Genomic DNA, 13,988 nt, shown 5'->3' on the forward strand with positions numbered 1-13,988 from the left:
GGATTTACTTGTGAATAGCTCGCCTGGGAAACATTCAGATAAGTCAAAGACAGTGCTTCTATACTAATTGCCAGGCGCTGAGACGAATGCCGCCAAGATCAAGCGTCTAAGACTTACGGTTCAAGAATTAGCCTCAGAAACAGTGGGAAACAGTGCTTCTATACTAATTGCCAGGCGCTGAGACGAATGCCGCCAAGATCGAGCGTCTATGACTTACGGTTCAAGAATTAGCCTCAGAAACAGTGGGAAACAGTGCTTCTATACTAATTGCCAGGCGCTGAGACGAATGCCGCCAAGATCGAGCGTCTATGACTTACGGTTCAAGAATTAGCCTCAGAAACAGTGGTTCTGAACATGCTGCCAATAGCTCGCCTGGGAAACATCCAGAGAAGTCCAAGATAGTGTTTTTTTAGACTGGCTGCCACGAGCTGAAACGCATGCAGCCAAGAGCGAGCGTCTGTGACTTACGGTTCAAGAGTTATTCACAGAAACATGGTTCTGAACTTTGCTGCCAGCCGCGAAAGTAACCAAGATCGAGCGTCTAGGATTTACTTGTGAATAGCTCGCCTGGGAAACTTTCAGATAAGTCAAAGACAGTGCTTCTCCACTAATTGCCAGGCGCTGAGACGAATGCCGCCAAGATCAAGCGTCTAAGACTTACGGTTCAAGAATTAGCCTCAGAAACAGTGGGAAACAGTGCTTCTATACTAATTGCCAGGCGCTGAGACGAATGCCGCCAAGATCGAGCGTCTATGACTTACGGTTCAAGAATTAGCCTCAGAAACAGTGGTTCTGAACATGCTGCCAATAGCTCGCCTGGGAAACATCCAGAGAAGTCCAAGATAGTGTTTTTTTAGACTGGCTGCCACGAGCTGAAACGCATGCAGCCAAGAGCGAGCGTCTGTGACTTACGGTTCAAGAGTTATTCACAGAAACATGGTTCTGAACTTTGCTGCCAGCCGCGAAAGCGAAAGTAACCAAGATCGAGCGTCTAGGATTTACTTGTGAATAGCTCGCCTGGGAAACATCCAGAGAAGTCAAAGACAGTGCTTCTATACTAATTGCCAGGCGCTGAGACGAATGCCGCCAAGATCAAGCGTCTAAGACTTACGGTTCAAGAATTAGCCTCAGAAACAGTGGGAAACAGTGCTTCTATACTAATTGCCAGGCGCTGAGACGAATGCCGCCAAGATCGAGCGTCTATGACTTACGGTTCAAGAATTAGCCTCAGAAACAGTGGTTCAAAACATGCTGCCAATAGCTCGCCTGGGAAACATCCAGAGAAGTCCAAGATAGTGTTTTTTAGGCTGGCTGCCACGAGCTGAAACGAATGCAGCCAAGAGCGAGCGTCTGTGACTTACGATTCAAGAGTTATTCACAGAAACATGGTTCTGAACTTTGCTGCCAAGCCGCGAAAGCGAAAATAACCAAGATCGAGCGTCTAGGATTTACTTGTCAATAGCTCGCCTGGGAAACATCCAGAGAAGTCAAAGACAGTGCTTCTATACTAATTGCCAGGCGCTGAGACGAATGCCGCCAAGATCGAGCGTCTATGACTTACGGTTCAATAATTAGCCTCAGAAACAGTGGTTCTGAACATGCTGCCAATAGCTCGCCTGGGAAACATCCAGAGAAGTCCAAGATAGTGTTTTTTTTTAGACTGGCTGCCACGAGCTGAAACGAATGCAGCCAAGAGCGAGCGTCTGTGACTTACGGTTCAAAAGTTATTCTCATAAACATGGTTCTGAACTTTGCTGCCAGCCGCGAAAGCGAAAATAACCAAGATCGAGCGTCTAGGATTTACTTGTCAATAGCTCGCCTGGGAAACATCCAGTGAAGTCAAAGACAGTGCTTCTATACTAATTGCCAGGCGCTGAGACGAATGCCGCCAAGATCGAGAGTCTATGACTTACGGTTCAAGAATTAGCCTCAGAAACAGTGGGAAACAGTGCTTCTATACTAATTTCCAGGTGCAGAGACGAATGCCGCCAAGATCGAGCGTCTATGACTTACGGTTCAAGAGTTATTCACAGAAACATGGTTCTGAACTTTGCTGCCAGCCGCGAAAGCGAAAGTAACCAAGATCGAGCGTCTAGGATTTACTTGTGAATAGCTCGCCTGGGAAACATTCAGATAAGTCAAAGACAGTGCTTCTATACTAATTGCCAGGCGCTGAGACGAATGCCGCCAAGATCAAGCGTCTAAGACTTACGGTTCAAGAATTAGCCTCAGAAACAGTGGGAAACAGTGCTTCTATACTAATTGCCAGGCGCTGAGACGAATGCCGCCAAGATCGAGCGTCTATGACTTACGGTTCAAGAATTAGCCTCAGAAACAGTGGTTTTGAACATGCTGCCAATAGCTCGCCTGGGAAACATCCAGAGAAGTCCAAGATAGTGTTTTTTTAGACTGCCTGCCACGAGCTGAAACGAATGCATCCAAGAGCGAGCGTCTGTGACTTACGGTTCAAGAGTTATTCACAGAAACATGGTTCTGAACTTTGCTGCCAGCCGCGAAAGCGAAAATAACCAAGATCGAGCGTCTAGGATTTACTTGTCAATAGCTCGCCTGGGAAACATCCAGAGAAGTCAAAGACAGTGCTTCTATACTAATTGCCAGGCGCTGAGACGAATGCCGCCAAGATCAAGCGTCTAAGACTTACGGTTCAAGAATTAGCCTCAGAAGCATTTATTGTCAATGGCCATTCTAAGCTGAATGTGCCTGCTCTCGTCAGATCGCAGAAGTTACACAGCTTAAGGCCTCGCTAGTACCAGTGTGGGAGACTGTCTGGGAATCCGTGGTGCGGTTGACTTTTTATTATGTCGTTTAGATTTTGTTTCACAATCGATTAAAAGGACTATGGATTAAAGCATTTAATGTCAATGGCCATTCTAAGCTGAATGTCCCTGCCCTCGTCAGATCGCAGAAGTTACACAGCTTAAGGCCTCGCTAGTACCAGTGTGGGAGACTGTCTGGGAATCCGTGGTGCGGTTGACTTTTTATTATGTCGTTTAGATTTTGTTTCACAATCGATTAAAAAGGACTATGGATTAAAGCATTTAATGTCAATGGCCATTCTAAGCTGAATGTGCCTGCTCTCGTCAGATCGCAGAAGTTACACAGCTTAAGGCCTCGCTAGTACCAGTGTGGGAGACTGTCTGGGAATCCGTGGTGCGGTTGACTTTTTATTATGTCGTTTAGATTTTGTTTCACAATAGATTAAATAGGACTATGGATTAAAGAATTTAACGTCAATGGCCATTCTAAGCTGAATGTGCCTGCTCTCGTCAGAACACAGAAGTTACACAGCTTAAGGCCTCGCTAGTACCAGTGTGGGAGACTGTCTGGGAATCCGTGGTGCGGTTGAATTTTTATTATGTCGTTTAGATTTTGTTTCACAATAGATTAAATAGGACTATGGATTAAGGCTTTTAATGTCAATGGCCATTCTAAGCTGAATGTGCCTGCTCTCAGCAGATCGCAGAAGTTACACAGCTTAAGGCCTTGCTAGTACCAGTGTGGGAGACTGTCTGGGAATCCGTGGTGCGGTTGACTTTTTATTATGTCGTTTAGATTATGTTTCACAATCGATTAAAAAGGACTATGGATTAAAGCATTTAATGTCAATGGCCATTCTAAGCTGAATGTGCCTGCTCTCGTCAGATCGCAGAAGTTACACAGCTTAAGGCCTCGTTAGTACCAGTGTGGGAGACTGTCTGGGAATCCGTGGTGCGGTTGACTTTTTATTATGTCGTTTAGATTTTGTTTCACAATAGATTAAATAGGACTATGGATTAAAGAATTTAACGTCAATGGCCATTCTAAGCTGAATGTGCCTGCTCTCGTCAGAACACAGAAGTTACACAGCTTAAGGCCTCGCTAGTACCAGTGTGGGAGACTGTCTGGGAATCCGTGGTGCGGTTGAATTTTTATTATGTCGTTTAGATTTTGTTTCACAATAGATTAAATAGGACTATGGATTAAGGCTTTTAATGTCAATGGCCATTCTAAGCTGAATGTGCCTGCTCTCAGCAGATCGCAGAAGTTACACAGCTTAAGGCCTTGCTAGTACCAGTGTGGGAGACTGTCTGGGAATCCGTGGTGCGGTTGACTTTTTATTATGTCGTTTAGATTATGTTTCACAATCGATTAAAAAGGACTATGGATTAAAGCATTTAATGTCAATGGCCATTCTAAGCTGAATGTGCCTGCTCTCGTCAGATCGCAGAAGTTACACAGCTTAAGGCCTCGTTAGTACCAGTGTGGGAGACTGTCTGGCAATCCGTGGTGTGGTTGACTTTTTATTATGTCGTTTAGATTTTGTTTCACAATCGATTAAAAAGGACTATGGCTTAAAGCATTTAATGTCAATGGCCATTCTAAGCTGAATGTCCCTGCTCTCGTCAGATCGCAGAAGTTACACAGCTTAAGGCCTCGCTAGTACCAGTGTGGGAGACTGTCTGGGAATCCGTGGTGCGGTTGACTTTTTATTATGTCGTTTAGATTATGTTTCACTATCGATTAAAAAGGACTATGGATTAAAGCATTTAATGTCAATGGCCATTCTAAGATGAATGTGCCTGCTCTCGTCAGATCGCAGAAGTTACACAGCTTAAGGCCTCGTTCGTACCAGTGTGGGAGACTGTCTGGGAATCCGTGGTGTGGTTGACTTTTTATTATGTCGTTTAGATTTTGTTTCACAATCGATTAAAAAGGACTATGGCTTAAAGCATTTAATGTCAATGGCCATTCTAAGCTGAATGTCCCTGCTCTCGTCAGATCGCAGAAGTTACACAGCTTAAGGCCTCGCTAGTACCAGTGTGGGAGACTGTCTGGGAATCCGTGGTGCGGTTGACTTTTTATTATGTTGTTTAGATTTTGTTTCACAATAGATTAAATAGGACTATGGATTAAGGCTTTTAATGTCAACGGCCATTCTAAGCTGAATGTGCCTGCTCTCGTCAGATCGCAGAAGTTACACAGCTTAAGGCCTCGCTAGTACCAGTGTGGGAGACTGTCTGGGAATCCGTGGTGCGGTTGCCTTTTTATTATGTCGTTTAGATTTTGTTTCACAATAGATTAAATAGGACTATGGATTAAAGCATTTAACGTCAATGGCCATTCTAAGCTGAATGTGCCTGCTCTCGTCAGATCGCAGAAGTTACAAAGCTTAAGGCCTCGCTAGTACCAGTGTGGGAGACTGTCTGGGAATCCGTGGTGCGGTTAAATTTTTATTATGTCGTTTAGATTTTGTTTCACAATCGATTAAAAAGGACTATGGATTAAAGCATTTAATGTCAATGGCCATTCTAAGCTGAATGTGCCTGCTCTCGTCAGATTGCAGAAGTTACACAGCTTAAGGCCTCGCTAGTACCAGTGTGGGTGACTGTCTGGGAATCCGTGGTGCGGTTGGCTTTTTATTATGTTGTTTAGATTTTGTTTCACAATAGATTAAATAGGACTATGGATTAAAGCATTTAACGTCAATGGCCATTCTAAGCTGAATGTGCCTGCTCTCGTCAGATCGCAGAAGTTACACAGCTTAAGGCCTCGCTAGTACCAGTGTGGGAGACTGTCTGGGAATCATTGGTGCGGTTGACTTTTTATTATGTCGTTTAGATTTTGTTTCACAATAGATTAAATAGGACTATGGATTAAAGCATTTAACGTCAATGGCCATTCTAAGCTTGAATGTGCCTGCTCTCGACAGATCGCAGAAGTTACACAGCTTAAGGCCTCGCTAGTACCAGTGTGGGAGACTGTCTGGGAATCCGTGGTGCGGTTGAATTTTTATTATGTCGTTTAGATTTTGTTTCACAATCGATTAAAAAGGACTATGGATTAAAGCATTTAATGTCAATGGCTATTCTAAGCTGAATGTCCCTGCTCTCGTCAGATCGCAGAAGTTACACGGCTTAAGGCCTCGCTAGTACCAGTGTGGGAGACTGTCTGGGAATCCGTGGTGCGGTTGACTTTTTATTATGTCGTTTAGATTTTGTTTCACAATCGATTAAAAAGGACTATGGATTAAAGCATTTAATGTCAATGGCCAGTCTAAGCTGAATGTGCCTGCTCTTGTTAGATCGCAGAACTTGCACAGCTTAACGCCTCGCTAGTACCAATGTGGGAGACTGTCTGGGAATCCGTGGTGCGGTTGACTTTTTATTATGTCGTTTAGATTTTGTTTCACAATAGATTAAATAGGACTATGGATTAAAGCATTTAACGTCAATGGCCATTCTAAGCTGAATGTGCCTGCTCTCGTCAGATCGCAGAAGTTACACAGCTTAAGGCCTCGCTAGTACCAGTGTGGGAGACTGTCTGGGAATCCGTGGTGCGGTTGACTTTTTATTATGTCGTTTAGATTTTGTTTCACAATCGATTAAAAAGGACTATGGATTAAAGCATTTAATGTCAATGGCCATTCTAAGCTGAATGTCCCTGCTCTCGTCAGATCGCAGAAGTTACACAGCTTAAGGCCTCGCTAGTACCAGTGTGGGAGACTGTCTGGGAATCCGTGGTGCGGTTGACTTTTTGTTATGTCGTTTAGATTTTGTTTCACAATCGATTAAAAAGGACTATGGATTAAAGAATATAATGTCAATGGCCATTCTAAGCTGAATGTGCCTGCTCTCGTCAGATCGCAGAAGTTACACAGCTTAAGGCCTCGCTAGTACCAGTGTGGGAGACTGTCTGGGAATCCGTGGTGCGGTTGACTTTTTATTATGTCGTTTCGATTTTGTTTCACAATCGATTAAAAAGGACTATGGATTAAAGCATTTAATGTCAGTGGCCATTCTAAGCTGAATGTGCCTGCTCTCGTCAGATCGCAGAAGTTACACAGCTTAAGGCCTTGCTAGTACCAGTGTGGGAGACTGTCTGGGAATCCGTGGTGCGGTTGGCTTTTTATTATGTTGTTTAGATTTTGTTTCACAATAGATTAAATAGGACTATGGATTAAGGCTTTTAATGTCAATGGCCATTCTAAGCTGAATGTGCCTGCTCTCGTCAGATCGCAGAAGTTACACAGCTTAAGGCCTCGCTAGTACGAGTGTGGGAGACTGTCTGGGAATCAGTGGTGCGGTTGACTTTTTATTATGTCGTTTAGATTTTGTTTCACAATAGATTAAATAGGACTATGGATTAAAGCATTTAATGTCAATGGCCATTCTAAGCTGAATGTGCCTGCTCTCGTCAGATCGCAGAAGTTACACAGCTTAAGGCCTCGCTAGTACCAGTGTGGGAGACTGTCTGGGAATCCGTGGTGCGGTTGAATTTTTATTATGTCGTTTAGATTTTGTTTCACAATCGATTAAAAAGGACTATGGATTAAAGCATTTAATGTCAATGGCTATTCTAAGCTGAATGTCCCTGCTCTCGTCAGATCGCAGAAGTTACACAGCTTAAGGCCTCGCTAGTACCAGTGTGGGAGACTGTCTGGGAATCCGTGGTGCGGTTGACTTTTTATTATGTCGTTTAGATTTTGTTTCACAATCGATTAAAAAGGACTATGGATTAAAGCATTTAATGGCAATGGCTATTCTAAGCTGAATGTCCCTGCTCTCGTCAGATCGCAGAAGTTACACGGCTTAAGGCCTCGCTAGTACCAGTGTGGGAGACTGTCTGGGAATCCGTGGTGCGGTTGACTTTTTATTATGTCGTTTAGATTTTGTTTCACAATCGATTAAAAAGGACTATGGATTAAAGCATTTAATGTCAATGGCCAGTCTAAGCTGAATGTGCCTGCTCTTGTTAGATCGCAGAACTTACACAGCTTAACGCCTCGCTAGTACCAATGTGGGAGACTGTCTGGGAATCCGTGGTGCGGTTGACTTTTTATTATGTCGTTTAGATTTTGTTTCACAATAGATTAAATAGGACTATGGATTAAAGCATTTAACGTCAATGGCCATTCTAAGCTGAATGTGACTGCTCTCGTCAGATCGCAGAAGTTACACAGCTTAAGGCCTCGCTAGTACCAGTGTGGGAGACTGTCTGGGAATCCGTGGTGCGGTTGACTTTTTATTATGTCGTTTAGATTTTGTTTCACAATCGATTAAAAAGGACTATGGATTAAAGCATTTAATGTCAATGGCCATTCTAAGCTGAATGTCCCTGCTCTCGTCAGATCGCAGAAGTTACACAGCTTAAGGCCTCGCTAGTACCAGTGTGGGAGACTGTCTGGCAATCCGTGGTGCGGTTGACTTTTTGTTATGTCGTTTAGATTTTGTTTCACAATCGATTAAAAAGGACTATGGATTAAAGAATATAATGTCAATGGCCATTCTAAGCTGAATGTGCCTGCTCTCGTCAGATCGCAGAAGTTACACAGCTTAAGGCCTCGCTAGTACCAGTGTGGGAGACTGTCTGGGAATCCGTGGTGCGGTTGGCTTTTTATTATGTTGTTTAGATTTTGTTTCACAATAGATTAAATAGGACTATGGATTAAGGCTTTTAATGTCAATGGCCATTCTAAGCTGAATGTGCCTGCTCTCGTCAGAACGCAGAAGTTACACAGCTTAAGGCCTCGCTAGTACGAGTGTGGGAGACTGTCTGGGAATCAGTGGTGCGGTTGACTTTTTATTATGTCGTTTAGATTTTGTTTCACAATAGATTAAATAGGACTATGGATTAAAGCATTTAATGTCAATGGCCATTCTAAGCTGAATGTGCCTGCTCTCGTCAGATCGCAGAAGTTACACAGCTTAAGGCCTCGCTAGTACCAGTGTGGGAGACTGTCTGGGAATCCGTGGTGCGGTTGAATTTTTATTATGTCGTTTAGATTTTGTTTCACAATCGATTAAAAAGGACTATGGATTAAAGCATTTAATGTCAATGGCTATTCTAAGCTGAATGTCCCTGCTCTCGTCAGATCGCAGAAGTTACACAGCTTAAGGCCTCGCTAGTACCAGTGTGGGAGACTGTCTGGGAATCCGTGGTGCGGTTGACTTTTTATTATGTCGTTTAGATTTTGTTTCACAATCGATTAAAAAGGACTATGGATTAAAGCATTTAATGTCAATGGCCATGCTAAGCTGAATGTGCCTGCTCTCGTCAGATCGCAGAAGTTACACAGCTTAAGGCCTCGCTAGTACCAGTGTGGGAGACTGTCTGGGAATCCGTGGTGCGGTTGACTTTTTATTATGTCGTTTAGATTTTGTTTCACAATCGATTAAAAAGGACTATGGATTAAAGCATTTAATGTCAATGGCCAGTCTAAGCTGAATGTGCCTGCTCTCGTTAGATTGCAGAACTTACACAGCTTAAGGCCTCGCTAGTACCAATGTGGGAGACTGTCTGGGAATCCGTGGTGCGGTTGACTTTTTATTATGTCGTTTAGATTTTGTTTCACAATCGATTAAATAGGACTATGGATTAAAGCATTTAACGTCAATGGCCATTCTAAGCTGAATGTGCCTGCTCTCGTCAGATCGCAGAAGTTACACAGCTTAAGTCCTCGCTAGTACCAGTGTGGGAGACTGTCTGGGAATCCGTGGTGCGGCTGACTTTTTATTATGTCGTTTAGATTTTGTTTCACAATCGATTAAAAAGGACTATGGATTAAAGCATTTAATGTTAATTGCCATTCTAAGCTGAATGTCCCTGCTCTCGTCAGATCGCAGAAGTTACACAGCTTAAGGCCTCGCTAGTACCAGTGTGGGAGACTGTCTGGGAATCCGTGGTGCGGTTGACTTTTTATTATGTCATTTAGATTTTGTTTCACAATCGATTAAATAGGACTATGGATTAAAGCATTTAACGTCAATGGCCATTCTAAGCTGAATGTGCCTGCTCTCGTCAGATCGCAGAAGTTACACAGCTTAAGGCCTCGCTAGTACGAGTGTGGGAGACTGTCTGGGAATCCGTGGTGCGGTTGACTTTTTATTATGTCGTTTAGATTTTGTTTCACAATCGATTAAAAAGGACTATGGATTAAAGCATTTAATGTCAATGGCCATTCTAAGCTGAATGTCCCTGCTCTCGTCAGATCGCAGAAGTTACACAGCTTAAGGCCTCGCTAGTACCAGTGTGGGAGACTGTCTGCGAATCCGTGGTGCGGTAGACTTTTTATTATGTCGTTTAGATTTTGTTTCACAATCGATTAAAAAGGACTATGGATTAAAGCATTTAATGTCAATGGCCATTCTAAGCTGAATGTGCCTGCTCTCGTCAGATCGCAGAAGTTACACAGCTTAAGGCCTCGCTAGTACCAGTGTGGGAGACTGTCTGGGAATCCGTGGTGCGGTTGACTTTTTATTATGTCGTTTAGATTTTGTTTCACAATCGATTAAAAAGGACTATGGATTAAACCATTTAATGTCAATGGCCATTCTAAGCTGAATGTGCCTGCTCTCGTCAGATCGCAGAAGTTACACAGCTTAAGGCCTCGCTAGTACCAGTGTGGGAGACTGTCTGGGAATCCGTGGTGCGGTTGACTTTTTATTATGTCGTTTAGATTTTGTTTCACAATAGATTAAATAGGACTATGGATTAAAGCATTTAATGTCAATGGCCATTCTAAGCTGAATGTGCCTGCTCTCGTCAGATCGCAGAAGTTACACAGCTTAAGGCCTCGCTAGTACCAGTGTGGGAGACTGTCTGGGAATCCGTGGTGCGGTTGCCTTTTTATTATGTCGTTTAGATTTTGTTTCACAATAGATTAAATAGGACTATGGATTAAAGCATTTAATGTCAATGGCCATTCTAAGCTGAATGTGCCTGCTCTCGTCAGATCGCAGAAGTTACACAGCTTAAGGCCTCGCTAGTACCAGTGTGGGAGACTGTCTGGGAATCCGTGGTGCGCTTGACTTTTTATTATGTCGTTTAGATTTTGTTTCACAATAGATTAAATAGGACTATGGATTAAAGGATTTAACGTCAATGGCCATTCTAAGCTGAATGTGCCTGCTCTCGTCAGATCGCAGAAGTTACACAGCTTAAGGCCTCGCTAGTACCAGTGTGGGAGACTGTCTGGGAATCCGTGGTGCGCTTGACTTTTTATTATGTCGTTAAGATTTTGTTTCACAATAGATTAAATAGGACTATGGATTAAAGGATTTAACGTCAATGGCCATTCTAAGCTGAATGTGCCTGCTCTCATCCGAACGCAGAAGTTACACAGCTTAAGGCCTCGCTAGTACCAGTGTGGGAGACTGTCTGGGAATCCGTGGTGCGGTTGATTTTTTATTATGTCGTTTAGATTTTGTTTCACAATCGATTAAAAAGGACTATGGATTAAAGCATTTAACGTCAATGGCCATTCTAAGCTGAATGTGCCTGCTCTCGTCAGAACGCAGAAGTTACACAGCTTAAGGCCTCGCTAGTACCAGTGTGGGAGAGTGTCTGGGAATCCGTGGTGCGGTTGACTTTTTATTATGTCGTTTAGATTTTGTTTCACAATAGATTAAATAGGACTATGGATTAAAGCATTTAACGTCAATGGCCATTCTAAGCTGAATGTGCCTTCTCTCGTCAGAACGCAGAAGTTACACAGCTTAAGGCCTCGCTAGTACCAGTGTGGGAGACTGTCTGGGTATCCGTGGTGCAGTTGAATTTTTATTATGTCGTTTAGATTTTGTTTCACAATCGATTAAAAAGGACTATGGATTAAAGCATTTAATGTCAATGGCTATTCTAAGCTGAATGTCCCTGCTCTCGTCAGATCGCAGAAGTTACACAGCTTAAGGCCTCGCTAGTACCAGTGTGGGAGACTGTCTGGGAATCCGTGGTGCGGTTGACTTTTTATTATGTCGTTTAGATTTTGTTTCACAATCGATTAAAAAGGACTATGGATTAAAGCATTTAACGTCAATGGCCAGTCTAAGCTGAATGTGCCTGCTCTCGTTAGATCGCAGAACTTACACAGCTTAAGGCCTCGCTAGTACCAATGTGGGAGACTGTCTGGGAATCCGTGGTGCGGTTGACTTTTTATTATGTCGTTTAGATTTTGTTTCACAATAGATTAAATAGGACTATGGATTAAAGCATTTAACGTCAATGGCCATTCTAAGCTGAATGTGCCTGCTCTCGTCAGATCGCAGAAGTTACACAGCTTAAGTCCTCGCTAGTACCAGTGTGGGAGACTGTCTGGGAATCCGTGGTGCGGTTGACTTTTTATTATGTCGTTTAGATTTTGTTTCACAATCGATTAAAAAGGACTATGGATTAAAGCATTTAATGTCAATGGCCATTCTAAGCTGAATGTCCCTGCTCTCGTCAGATCGCAGAAGTTACACAGCTTAAGGCCTCGCTAGTACCAGTGTGGGAGACTGTCTGGGAATCCGTGGTGCGGTTGACTTTTTATTATGTCATTTAGATTTTGTTTCACAATCGATTAAAAACGACTATGGATTAAAGCATTTAACGTCAATGGCCATTCTAAGCTGAATGTGCCTGCTCTCGTCAGATCGCAGAAGTTACACAGCTTAAGGCCTCGCTAGTACCAGTGTGGGAGACTGTCTGGGTATCCGTGGTGCGGTTGAATTTTTATTATGTCGTTTAGATTTTGTTTCACAATCGATTAAAAAGGACTATGGATTAAAGCATTTAATGTCAATGGCTATTCTAAGCTGAATGTCCCTGCTCTCGTCAGATCGCAGAAGTTACACAGCTTAAGGCCTCGCTAGTACCAGTGTGGGAGACTGTCTGGGAATCCGTGGTGCGGTTGACTTTTTATTATGTCGTTTAGATTTTGTTTCACAATCGATTAAAAAGGACTATGGATTAAAGCATTTAATGTCAATGGCCATTCTGAGCTGAATGTGCCTGCTCTCGTCAGATCGCAGAAGTTACACAGCTTAAGGCCTCGCTAGTACCAGTGTGGGAGACTGTCTGGGAATCCGTGGTGCGGTTGAATTTTTATTATGTTGTTTAGATTTTGTTTCACAATCGATTAAAAAGGACTATGGATTAAAGCATTTAACGTCAATGGCCATTCTAAGCTGAATGTGCCTGCTCTCGTCAGATCGCAGAAGTTACACAGCTTAAGGCCTCGCTAGTACCAGTGTGGGAGACTGTCTGGGAATCCGTGGTGCGGTTGACTTTTTATTATGTCGTTTAGATTTTGTTTCACAATCGATTAAAAAGGACTATGGATTAAAGCATTTAACGTCAATGGCCAGTCTAAGCTGAATGTGCCTGCTCTCGTTAGATCGCAGAACTTACACAGCTTAAGGCCTCGCTAGTACCAATGTGGGAGACTGTCTGGGAATCCGTGGTGCGGTTGACTTTTTATTATGTCGTTTAGATTTTGTTTCACAATAGATTAAATAGGACTATGGATTAAAGCATTTAACGTCAATGGCCATTCTAAGCTGAATGTGCCTGCTCTCGTCAGATCGCAGAAGTTACACAGCTTAAGTCCTCGCTAGTACCAGTGTGGGAGACTGTCTGGGAATCCGTGGTGCGGTTGACTTTTTATTATGTCGTTTAGATTTTGTTTCACAATCGATTAAAAAGGACTATGGATTAAAGCATTTAATGTCAATGGCCATTCTAAGCTGAATGTCCCTGCTCTCGTCAGATCGCAGAAGTTACACAGCTTAAGGCCTCGCTAGTACCAGTGTGGGAGACTGTCTGGGAATCCGTGGTGCGGTTGACTTTTTATTATGTCATTTAGATTTTGTTTCACAATCGATTAAAAACGACTATGGATTAAAGCATTTAACGTCAGTGGCCATTCTAAGCTGAATGTGCCTGCTCTCGTCAGATCGCAGAAGTTACACAGCTTAAGGCCTCGCTAGTACCAGTGTGGGAGACTGTCTGGGTATCCGTGGTGCGGTTGAATTTTTATTATGTCGTTTAGATTTTGTTTCACAATCGATTAAAAAGGACTATGGATTAAAGCATTTAATGTCAATGGCTATTCTAAGCTGAATGTCCCTGCTCTCGTCAGATCGCAGAAGTTACACAGCTTAAGGCCTCGCTAGTACCAGTGTGGGAGACTGTCTGGGAATCCGTGGTGCGGTTGACTTTTTATTATGTCGTTT

At 43.1% G+C, this 13,988-nt stretch overlaps 56 pseudogenes; all 56 read left to right on the top strand.

Annotated features, from left to right (window-relative positions):
• Positions 1-2,693: 2,693 nt before the first annotated feature.
• On the top strand, positions 2,694-2,812 carry LOC142718906 (5S ribosomal RNA; annotated as a pseudogene).
• A 66-nt stretch (positions 2,813-2,878) lies between these two features.
• Positions 2,879-2,997, top strand: LOC142718983 (5S ribosomal RNA; annotated as a pseudogene).
• Positions 2,998-3,064: 67 nt separating this feature from the next.
• Positions 3,065-3,183, top strand: LOC142718918 (5S ribosomal RNA; annotated as a pseudogene).
• Positions 3,184-3,250: 67 nt separating this feature from the next.
• LOC142719048 (5S ribosomal RNA) lies at positions 3,251-3,369 on the top strand (annotated as a pseudogene).
• Positions 3,370-3,436: 67 nt separating this feature from the next.
• LOC142718996 (5S ribosomal RNA) lies at positions 3,437-3,555 on the top strand (annotated as a pseudogene).
• Positions 3,556-3,622: 67 nt separating this feature from the next.
• LOC142718722 (5S ribosomal RNA) lies at positions 3,623-3,741 on the top strand (annotated as a pseudogene).
• Positions 3,742-3,808: 67 nt separating this feature from the next.
• On the top strand, positions 3,809-3,927 carry LOC142719049 (5S ribosomal RNA; annotated as a pseudogene).
• Positions 3,928-3,994: 67 nt separating this feature from the next.
• On the top strand, positions 3,995-4,113 carry LOC142718997 (5S ribosomal RNA; annotated as a pseudogene).
• A 67-nt stretch (positions 4,114-4,180) lies between these two features.
• Positions 4,181-4,299, top strand: LOC142719128 (5S ribosomal RNA; annotated as a pseudogene).
• A 67-nt stretch (positions 4,300-4,366) lies between these two features.
• On the top strand, positions 4,367-4,485 carry LOC142718704 (5S ribosomal RNA; annotated as a pseudogene).
• A 67-nt stretch (positions 4,486-4,552) lies between these two features.
• Positions 4,553-4,671, top strand: LOC142718464 (5S ribosomal RNA; annotated as a pseudogene).
• Positions 4,672-4,738: 67 nt separating this feature from the next.
• On the top strand, positions 4,739-4,857 carry LOC142718705 (5S ribosomal RNA; annotated as a pseudogene).
• A 67-nt stretch (positions 4,858-4,924) lies between these two features.
• On the top strand, positions 4,925-5,043 carry LOC142718698 (5S ribosomal RNA; annotated as a pseudogene).
• Positions 5,044-5,110: 67 nt separating this feature from the next.
• On the top strand, positions 5,111-5,229 carry LOC142718609 (5S ribosomal RNA; annotated as a pseudogene).
• A 67-nt stretch (positions 5,230-5,296) lies between these two features.
• Positions 5,297-5,415, top strand: LOC142718910 (5S ribosomal RNA; annotated as a pseudogene).
• Positions 5,416-5,482: 67 nt separating this feature from the next.
• LOC142719083 (5S ribosomal RNA) lies at positions 5,483-5,601 on the top strand (annotated as a pseudogene).
• Positions 5,602-5,855: 254 nt separating this feature from the next.
• LOC142718936 (5S ribosomal RNA) lies at positions 5,856-5,974 on the top strand (annotated as a pseudogene).
• A 253-nt stretch (positions 5,975-6,227) lies between these two features.
• On the top strand, positions 6,228-6,346 carry LOC142718930 (5S ribosomal RNA; annotated as a pseudogene).
• A 67-nt stretch (positions 6,347-6,413) lies between these two features.
• Positions 6,414-6,532, top strand: LOC142718706 (5S ribosomal RNA; annotated as a pseudogene).
• A 67-nt stretch (positions 6,533-6,599) lies between these two features.
• On the top strand, positions 6,600-6,718 carry LOC142718942 (5S ribosomal RNA; annotated as a pseudogene).
• A 67-nt stretch (positions 6,719-6,785) lies between these two features.
• On the top strand, positions 6,786-6,904 carry LOC142718973 (5S ribosomal RNA; annotated as a pseudogene).
• Positions 6,905-6,971: 67 nt separating this feature from the next.
• Positions 6,972-7,090, top strand: LOC142719036 (5S ribosomal RNA; annotated as a pseudogene).
• Positions 7,091-7,157: 67 nt separating this feature from the next.
• Positions 7,158-7,276, top strand: LOC142718865 (5S ribosomal RNA; annotated as a pseudogene).
• Positions 7,277-7,343: 67 nt separating this feature from the next.
• On the top strand, positions 7,344-7,462 carry LOC142718816 (5S ribosomal RNA; annotated as a pseudogene).
• Positions 7,463-7,529: 67 nt separating this feature from the next.
• LOC142719114 (5S ribosomal RNA) lies at positions 7,530-7,648 on the top strand (annotated as a pseudogene).
• Positions 7,649-7,901: 253 nt separating this feature from the next.
• Positions 7,902-8,020, top strand: LOC142718940 (5S ribosomal RNA; annotated as a pseudogene).
• A 67-nt stretch (positions 8,021-8,087) lies between these two features.
• On the top strand, positions 8,088-8,206 carry LOC142719125 (5S ribosomal RNA; annotated as a pseudogene).
• A 67-nt stretch (positions 8,207-8,273) lies between these two features.
• On the top strand, positions 8,274-8,392 carry LOC142718700 (5S ribosomal RNA; annotated as a pseudogene).
• A 67-nt stretch (positions 8,393-8,459) lies between these two features.
• Positions 8,460-8,578, top strand: LOC142718962 (5S ribosomal RNA; annotated as a pseudogene).
• A 67-nt stretch (positions 8,579-8,645) lies between these two features.
• LOC142718863 (5S ribosomal RNA) lies at positions 8,646-8,764 on the top strand (annotated as a pseudogene).
• Positions 8,765-8,831: 67 nt separating this feature from the next.
• Positions 8,832-8,950, top strand: LOC142718817 (5S ribosomal RNA; annotated as a pseudogene).
• A 67-nt stretch (positions 8,951-9,017) lies between these two features.
• LOC142718882 (5S ribosomal RNA) lies at positions 9,018-9,136 on the top strand (annotated as a pseudogene).
• A 253-nt stretch (positions 9,137-9,389) lies between these two features.
• Positions 9,390-9,508, top strand: LOC142719136 (5S ribosomal RNA; annotated as a pseudogene).
• Positions 9,509-9,575: 67 nt separating this feature from the next.
• On the top strand, positions 9,576-9,694 carry LOC142718765 (5S ribosomal RNA; annotated as a pseudogene).
• A 67-nt stretch (positions 9,695-9,761) lies between these two features.
• LOC142718836 (5S ribosomal RNA) lies at positions 9,762-9,880 on the top strand (annotated as a pseudogene).
• A 67-nt stretch (positions 9,881-9,947) lies between these two features.
• On the top strand, positions 9,948-10,066 carry LOC142719087 (5S ribosomal RNA; annotated as a pseudogene).
• Positions 10,067-10,133: 67 nt separating this feature from the next.
• LOC142718954 (5S ribosomal RNA) lies at positions 10,134-10,252 on the top strand (annotated as a pseudogene).
• A 67-nt stretch (positions 10,253-10,319) lies between these two features.
• LOC142718968 (5S ribosomal RNA) lies at positions 10,320-10,438 on the top strand (annotated as a pseudogene).
• A 67-nt stretch (positions 10,439-10,505) lies between these two features.
• Positions 10,506-10,624, top strand: LOC142718797 (5S ribosomal RNA; annotated as a pseudogene).
• Positions 10,625-10,691: 67 nt separating this feature from the next.
• Positions 10,692-10,810, top strand: LOC142718922 (5S ribosomal RNA; annotated as a pseudogene).
• A 67-nt stretch (positions 10,811-10,877) lies between these two features.
• LOC142718924 (5S ribosomal RNA) lies at positions 10,878-10,996 on the top strand (annotated as a pseudogene).
• Positions 10,997-11,063: 67 nt separating this feature from the next.
• LOC142718684 (5S ribosomal RNA) lies at positions 11,064-11,182 on the top strand (annotated as a pseudogene).
• A 67-nt stretch (positions 11,183-11,249) lies between these two features.
• LOC142718964 (5S ribosomal RNA) lies at positions 11,250-11,368 on the top strand (annotated as a pseudogene).
• A 253-nt stretch (positions 11,369-11,621) lies between these two features.
• LOC142718818 (5S ribosomal RNA) lies at positions 11,622-11,740 on the top strand (annotated as a pseudogene).
• A 67-nt stretch (positions 11,741-11,807) lies between these two features.
• LOC142718490 (5S ribosomal RNA) lies at positions 11,808-11,926 on the top strand (annotated as a pseudogene).
• A 67-nt stretch (positions 11,927-11,993) lies between these two features.
• Positions 11,994-12,112, top strand: LOC142718893 (5S ribosomal RNA; annotated as a pseudogene).
• A 67-nt stretch (positions 12,113-12,179) lies between these two features.
• On the top strand, positions 12,180-12,298 carry LOC142718707 (5S ribosomal RNA; annotated as a pseudogene).
• A 67-nt stretch (positions 12,299-12,365) lies between these two features.
• Positions 12,366-12,484, top strand: LOC142719142 (5S ribosomal RNA; annotated as a pseudogene).
• Positions 12,485-12,551: 67 nt separating this feature from the next.
• Positions 12,552-12,670, top strand: LOC142718820 (5S ribosomal RNA; annotated as a pseudogene).
• Positions 12,671-12,737: 67 nt separating this feature from the next.
• LOC142718911 (5S ribosomal RNA) lies at positions 12,738-12,856 on the top strand (annotated as a pseudogene).
• Positions 12,857-12,923: 67 nt separating this feature from the next.
• LOC142718980 (5S ribosomal RNA) lies at positions 12,924-13,042 on the top strand (annotated as a pseudogene).
• A 67-nt stretch (positions 13,043-13,109) lies between these two features.
• LOC142718491 (5S ribosomal RNA) lies at positions 13,110-13,228 on the top strand (annotated as a pseudogene).
• Positions 13,229-13,295: 67 nt separating this feature from the next.
• Positions 13,296-13,414, top strand: LOC142718898 (5S ribosomal RNA; annotated as a pseudogene).
• A 67-nt stretch (positions 13,415-13,481) lies between these two features.
• Positions 13,482-13,600, top strand: LOC142718709 (5S ribosomal RNA; annotated as a pseudogene).
• A 67-nt stretch (positions 13,601-13,667) lies between these two features.
• Positions 13,668-13,786, top strand: LOC142718545 (5S ribosomal RNA; annotated as a pseudogene).
• A 67-nt stretch (positions 13,787-13,853) lies between these two features.
• On the top strand, positions 13,854-13,972 carry LOC142718821 (5S ribosomal RNA; annotated as a pseudogene).
• Positions 13,973-13,988: the final 16 nt, after the last annotated feature.

This window comes from Rhinoderma darwinii, unplaced genomic scaffold (genome assembly GCF_050947455.1).
Source record: "Rhinoderma darwinii isolate aRhiDar2 unplaced genomic scaffold, aRhiDar2.hap1 Scaffold_469, whole genome shotgun sequence".
Taxonomy (NCBI): Eukaryota; Metazoa; Chordata; class Amphibia; order Anura; family Rhinodermatidae; genus Rhinoderma; species Rhinoderma darwinii.